Source organism: Salmo trutta, chromosome 36 (genome assembly GCF_901001165.1).
Source record: "Salmo trutta chromosome 36, fSalTru1.1, whole genome shotgun sequence".
Classification (NCBI taxonomy): Eukaryota; Metazoa; Chordata; class Actinopteri; order Salmoniformes; family Salmonidae; genus Salmo; species Salmo trutta.
Genome location: NC_042992.1, coordinates 8,532,770 through 8,540,649, shown reverse-complemented (window position 1 = coordinate 8,540,649; position 7,880 = coordinate 8,532,770).

Below are 7,880 nucleotides of genomic sequence, written 5' to 3'. Positions count from 1 at the left end.
GAATGTAGCACAAATACGACAATCGTCTCTTAGTCACATCAAGCTTCATTACAACATTCAGGACAACCGTCACACTGGCACCTGGCACAATAGTTACGGGTCAGCATGGTGGAAATGTAGAAAATGTAATTTGGTAATGGATAGGATCAGGTTCACTCTCGGGATCAGAGTTCACCCTCTCCATTCACCAGGGCATGCTGAGAATACTGTCAACACCTTTTGTTCACAACTTCTTTACCTGTGTCACAATTATCATTACATCAATCAAAACAATCAATCCATAATACATGAATTGCTTCACTCCTATAGTTATTAACATACTAAGAACATACTCAAATCAATTGGTCAGTTTTCAAAAATATTTCAGTTTCCAAATCGTAATCAATACCCAATTAATTATCCAACCCAAACATTAGAATGACAATGCTTCAGGGATTGGTCCTCGTACTCAAAGTTAAAAACCCTCGACTAAGCACATCGATACTGGCAGAATGTATATTTATATTAGCATACAGCATAATTATCCATTACTATAGTGTTTACTTTCTTATCATGAATATAACCACAGATCAGTATCGCAATGCATTCTTAATCTAAATAAGTCAATTTAGCAGGGTGTATACCTCTACAATCAACTTAATACCCGAACTTAAAATCAATTCTGGGCATAGTTGAGCAATTCCCCCCCCCCCCCCCCCCCCCCCCCCCCCCCGAAGTGTATCACTTCGATACACTCATACATATCACTATTCCCCCATTTTTGACACAAGACTCAATGTGAGTAATGTGTTAAAATAACAAAGCTACACTACTGGTTAAAAATAAAACAAAACAATTTCAAATAACAAAAATATAATTACAATCACTACCCATAATAACTCCATAAAGAATTTTTTTTTTACCCGTACAGTCATATGAACATAGACATATGACAGCCTACCCTTATTGAAAAGCAACACCATCTCCTTTTTCCTGGTGGTCCAAATCACAGATAGGGCTATGAACCATACACTTCATCATAATGATCAGTATTACTAATGACCTTCAAATCAGTATTACAAATTACCTTCAAATTCATCATCCTAATGGCTTTTTGGTGAGGGTGATCAAGCCACACTAGAAAGTCAGGACAGAGGTCATACAAAAACCCTTCAAAGAAGTGTTTCTCACTATATTAGACTAATTAATGAAAAACAGTCAAAACATTTCATACATTTCGTATCCCATGTTTACATTTACCGGACATTTCGTATAAAAAAAATAATAATAATGTTTTCAATTAAAACTCTAAAAATAAAAACTTCTGAAAATTCCATGTGTGTGCCCCTTTAAGATACCGCGGCAATAACCCGTGAAAACCTACAAAGGAAATAGTCCACTCAAAATGTCAAACACTGTAATGGGTGTGTCGTTGGCAGGGAAACGAACTTGGTATAAACAGAGTCGTTTAATAAGTGCTCATAAAACTCCAAAAACCAAAATATACCAAAAATAATATAAGTGGGTACAAAACCCGTCGCGCACCGTCACATGACTTGCACACAACATACAATCAAACAATCTCCGACAAGGACAGAAACAGAGGGTTAAATACACTACATGTAATTGATGGGATTGGAACCAGGTGTGAAGGAAGACAAGACATAACCAATGGAAAATGAAAAATGGATCAGTGATGGCTAGAAGGTCGGTGACGTTGACCGTCGAACGCTGCCCGAACAAGGAGAGGGACCGACTTCGGTGGAAGTCGTGACAAACACATATTAACACCACCAACAAATATTCATAACAAATGTGTTGTGGGTATTTGCAAACCATATGGCAAAAACAAACAAAAATGGCCAGGCCAGTTCCCTTTACTGCATCCCTTACAGCCCGATATAGGCCAGCGAGCACAACTCACTTTCACCAGCGGACTAAAAACATGGCATTAGTAGTCTATCCAGAAACCATCAATAACTAATAACATATGTCCATTCAAATTATTAAAAGGCATTGTCTTAATTTCAGTCTACCCAAACAATATTACTCTATATACTCTATATAGTCTATATAGTCCCGTGTGGCTCAGTTGGTAGAGCATGGTGTTTGCAACGCCAGGGTTGTGGGTTCGATTCCCACGGGGGACCAGTACGGAAGAAGAAATGTATGAAATGTATGCATTCACTACTGTAAGTCGCTCTGGATAAGAGCCTCTGCTAAATGACTAAAATGTAAAATGTATTTTTTTAATTACAACCTCTTGTTTCACACGTATTAAACGTCCATGACTTTGAAATGAACATGTAATGCGCTAAATAAAATCTAAATGTCAAATCATAAGGGGAAAAAAATACATCTTGATGAGAGCTGATAGTTCACAATGATCGAGGCTCTTTCTGTCCATAACATCAATCCATTAGTGTTGTAGCCTTGTTATCATGCAATAATTAATACCCATACATAGTTATCAACTAGGATCGTTGTCACAGATCCATCGCAATTTCCCATCCGCTATTATTACAATTCTTTAGATGTAGTAACTGTCCCTTCTGATCAGGCTACAGGTAATAAAACAAACACTTGCATTTTTTTTGAACAAGCATATATTCAGTTCATATCCATATCATTAATATTTGATTCAGCGATTTAAATTACGACATCATTCCCTAGTAGCCTATTCTATCAGGCGATTAAAGAGTCATTCAAAATCGAACTAAGCAAGCTGTAAAATCATCCAGGTTATATCTTAAAACAAAACACTGGCTGCTATAACTTTCTGAAGAAAGAATAACATGGAAATAGTTGAAATCACAATCAGAAACAGTCAGTAACACAGACCCAATGCTATTGAAATGACAAACAAATCCCGCAAATAACGCAATTATAACGGTCTGTAGTCTTAACATCTGACATACAATACCGACACAATTTACCAGAAAATAGCCTTAAAGTTCAGTCAAGTGTTTCTCCACAGAGATTTCCACATCTCTCATAGCAGTCAAACAAATACAATCAACATCCATTAACTCAAAACCAGCCTTGTAAATAAAAGCAAATGATCTTTTCTTATGCAACATATTTAAATTACTTTGCTATGTCACATTAGCTTCGCAAAGATAATTAGTTTCATGGAAACTCTAATTTGGCTTTGAATGACATATAAGTTACGTCGAGATTCCATCTTAATTCACTGTAACTGTAAGGGAAAAGCATCTATTCAATAAATATAGCAACTCATCTCTTACTGCAAAAAAATACATGTTCAGGCCTTAAGGGCAGTTTTCTCTAAATGTATTTCCCGGACCAGGAAAAATCCCAGAAGTATTTAGACAGTCATATAATGCTTTAACCGTATCTCTTATCAAATGATCCATAAAGGGGACCAACTCATAAAAAACGTGTATTTACTATTTCCCCACCCGACGTACGTCTACATCTGGGTGTTAGTATATTATTCATAATTTAGTTCCATCATTCTTCAACAAATTTCTAGTAATCGATTATACACACATACAATTCATCATTATTAAAAAAAAATATATATATATATTTTTTTTTCTCATATCTTCACAGAATCAATATATAATGTAGAAATGTTAGGTACTCACATTAATGAATCACTCCATGTGCGTTTTCAACGACTCTCCATCCATATTACTCCCAGCAGAACCCAAAACGTTAGTTTCCCGGACGCTGCCCGGCGGGTCATAGGAATAATGCTCCACCCGTATCCTCAACGGTTCTCTAGACTTCCAGAAATTATAGACATGCCGCTACTGTCTAAAATAACATGGCACGCTCAATACCACCCTGTGATATTCTATGATGGGCAGTGATGGACGGAACCCCAAGATAACGCCATATATCAAAACTTATCATCCAAATTTAAATCAGTTTATTATACAAATTCCAATCTCTTATAATGCAAATTTCTATATGTTATTATCCAAACTTCAGATGAACATTTATTTCTACACTCACACAACTCTCATATTGTCACGTCCTGACCAGTAAAGGGGTTATTTTGTTATTATAGTTTGGTCAGGACGTGGCAGGAGTTATTTGTTTTATATGGTTTTGAGTGTGTGTTTATGTAGAGGGTCGTTTTATTTATGCTTCCGGGGCTTTTGGTTTAGTTCTATGTTGTACAGTTCTATGTCTGTTTCTATGGTGTTTATTTCTATGTTTAGTATTTGGGATTGGGGCCTTCAATTGGAGGCAGCTGGTTATCGTTGCCTCTGATTGAAGGTCCTATAATTAGGAGTTTGTTTGTTTTGGGGATTGTGGGAGATTGTTCTTTGTATTGCTGTGTGAGCCTACAAGACTGTTTGTCGTCCGTTCATCATTTTTTTGTTTTGTTTCGTGTTTAATAAAAATGAGCATTCACATACCCGCTGCGCCTTGGTCCATCCATTACGAAAGACGTGACACATATCACATTCACACACACATAGAAACATGAACACACGGGGGAATGAGACAGACGAGGAACACCGGTTAGTGCCGTTTTTAGATTTCAAAACTCTGTCTATATAAACAGGGAAACCAATACCATTATACGCATTTCCACCTCGGGGGTGGTGATGGAGTGTGACCGCGTTAAGGCCGTGCGTAATTCGCCGACTCCGACCACGGTGAAGGAGGTGCAGCGGTTCTTAGGGTTTGCCAATTACTACCGGAGGTTTATCTGGGGCGTTGGTCAGGTGGTTGCTCCCATTACCTCACTGCTGAAGGAGGGTCCTGCGCGCTTGCGCTGGTCAGCAGAGGCGAACAGAGCTTTCAGTCGTCTGAAGGAGCTGTTTACCGACGCTCCCGTGCTGGCTCATCCGGACCCCTCTTTGGCATTCATAGTGGAGGTGGACGCGTCCGAGACTGGGGTGGGGCCGTGCTATCACAGCGCTCGGGCACGCCACCAAAACTCCGCCCTTGCGCCTTCTTTTCTAGGAAGCTCGGTCCGGCGGAGCAGAACTATGACGTGGGGGACCGGGAGTTGTTAGCTGTAGTCAAGGCTCTGAAAGTGTGGAGACACTGGCTTGAGGGGGCTAAGCACCCTTTCCTCATCTGGACTGACCACCGTAATCTCGAGTACATTCGGGCAGCTAGGAGACTGAATCCGCGTCAGGCCAGGTGGGCCATGTTCTTTACCCGATTTCGGTTCACAATCTCCTATCGGCCAGGTTCATTAAACACGAAGGCCGACGCGCTGTCCCTCCTATATGACATCGAGGAGAGGGCCATCGATCCAACTCCCATCCTCCCAGCGTCGTGCTTGGTAGCACCGGTGGTATGGGAGGTGGACGCGGAGATCAAGCGGGCGTTACGGTTGGAACCAGCACCATCTCAGTGTCCAGCAGGTGTTAAGTACTTGCCGCTTGGTGTCCGTGATCGTGACCAGGGTGACCCTCTTCGGGTCACCCTGGGATCGAGAGGACAGTACGGAGCCTGAGGGGAAAGTACTGGTGGCCCACCTTGGCAAAGGGCGTGCGGTTTTATGTTTCCTCCTGCTCGGTGTGCACTCAGAGCAAGGCTCCTCGACACCTGCCTAGAGGGAAATTACAGCCCCTCCCCGTTCCACAGCCGTGGTCGCACTTGTCAGTGGACTTTCTCACCGACCTTCCCATATCTCAGGGATCAATCCTGGTCGTTGTGGATCGGTTCTCGAAGTCCTGCCGTCTCATCCCGTTGCCCGGTCTCCCTACGGCTCTGCAGACTGCGGAGGCCCTGTTTACCCATGTCTTCCGACACTACGGGGTGCCCGAGGACATCGTTTCTGATCGGGGTCCCCAGTTCACGTCCAGAGTTTGGAGGGCGTTCATGGAACGATTGGGGGTCTCGGTCAGCCTGACCTCGGGTTTCCACCCCGAGAGTAATGGGCAGGTGGAGAGAGTGAACCAAGAGGTGGGTAGGTTTCTAAGGACGTATTGCCGGGACTGGCCCAGGGAATGGGCGAGATACGTCCCATGGGCAGAGGTAGCCCAAAACTACCGAAGGTGGCACCCCTGCCTGCTCGGGTGGCGCTCGGCGGTCGTCGTCGCCGGCCTACTAGCCGCCGCTGATCCTTTTTTCCTTTTCTGTTTGTAATGTCTTATTGGTTGCACCTGTTCCCTATTTGAGTGTCTTGATTTGTGTTTATTTAAACCTGCTTAGCCCGCCCAGGTTTGTGCGGGATTATTTTATGTCAGTGTGTTTTTTGGATGTGCTGGCTATTCGCCTTGATTTTCTTTCCGGACTGTGTGCCCGTTATTACTGGATTGGTCATTTTGTTCACGCGCCTGTTGTGTTGGCATTGACCGTTTTGTACCGGAGAAAATAAATCCATTATTTCCTTACCTCTGCTCTCTGCGCCTGACTCCTACCACCACTCCTAGCAATTCGTGACAGACTTGGTATACAGGGAGAACACTGTAAGAACGGCCCATGTTCTGAAATCTGTCACTGTCCATTTCAAAAGTGCTGAACACAGAGTTATATCGTCACTCTGAACTCGCTCATTAATGATGTCATAATCGAAAATGCCTCTTATCCCTACATTGTTCCCTTATGCCATAGTTTGTACATCTCAATTGTAATATAGGTCTATCTCAGTATCTTATACATCATTTTACTCAATGTAGGAACTATGCATTTCTTTGTTTTGCATACTTTGTGTATTATAATTAGCTCATGTGCTTTACTACCAGAAGAGAGGATACTATATAATGTTGTTGTGTCTGTAACCATGAGGAGGGATACTATATAATGTTGTTGGGTCTGTAACCATGTAGAGGGGATACTATATAATGTTGTTGGGTCTGTAACCATGAGGAGGGATACTATATAATGTTGTTGGGTCTGTAACCATGAGGAGGGATACTATATAATGTTGTTGGGTCTGTAACCATGAGGAGGGATACTATATAATGTTGTTGGGTCTGTAACCATGAGGAAGGGATACTATATAATGTTGTTGGGTCTGTAACCATGAGGAGGGGATACTATATAATGTTGTTGGGTCTGTAACCATGAGGAGGGATACTATATAATGTTGTTGGGTCTGTAACCATGTAGAGGGGATATTATATAATGTTGTTGGGTCTGTAACCATGAGGAGGGATACTATATAATGTTGTTGGGTCTGTAACCATGAGGAGGGGATACTATATAATGTTGTTGGGTCTGTAACCATGAGGAGGGATACTATATAATGTTGTTGGGTCTGTAACCATGTAGAGGGGATACTATATAATGTTGTTGGGTCTGTAACCATGAGGAGGGATACTATATAATGTTGTTGGGTCTGTAACCATGTAGAGGGGATACTATATAATGTTGTTGGGTCTGTAACCATGTAGAGGGGATACTATATAATGTTGTTGGGTCTGTAACCATGAGGAGGGATACTATATAATGTTGTTGGGTCTGTAACCATGAGGAGGGATACTATATAATGTTGTTGGGTCTGTAACCATGAGGAGGGATACTATATAATGTTGTTGGGTCTGTAACCATGAGGAGGGATACTATATAATGTTGTTGGGTCTGTAACCATGAGGAGGGATACTATATAATGTTGTTGGGTCTGTAACCATGAGGAGGGATACTATATAATGTTGTTGGGTCTGTAACCATGAGGAGGGATGCTATATAATGTTGTTGGGTCTGTAACCATGAGGAGGGATACTATATAATGTTGTTGGGTCTGTAACCATGAAGAGGGGATACTATATAATGTTGTTGGGTCTGTAACCATGTAGAGGGGATACTATATAATGTTGTTGGGTCTGTAACCATGAGGAGGGGATACTATATAATGTTGTTGGGTCTGTAACCATGAGGAGGGATACTATATAATGTTGTTGGGTCTGTAACCATGTAGAGGGGATACTATATAATGTTGTTGGGTCTGTAACCATGAGGAG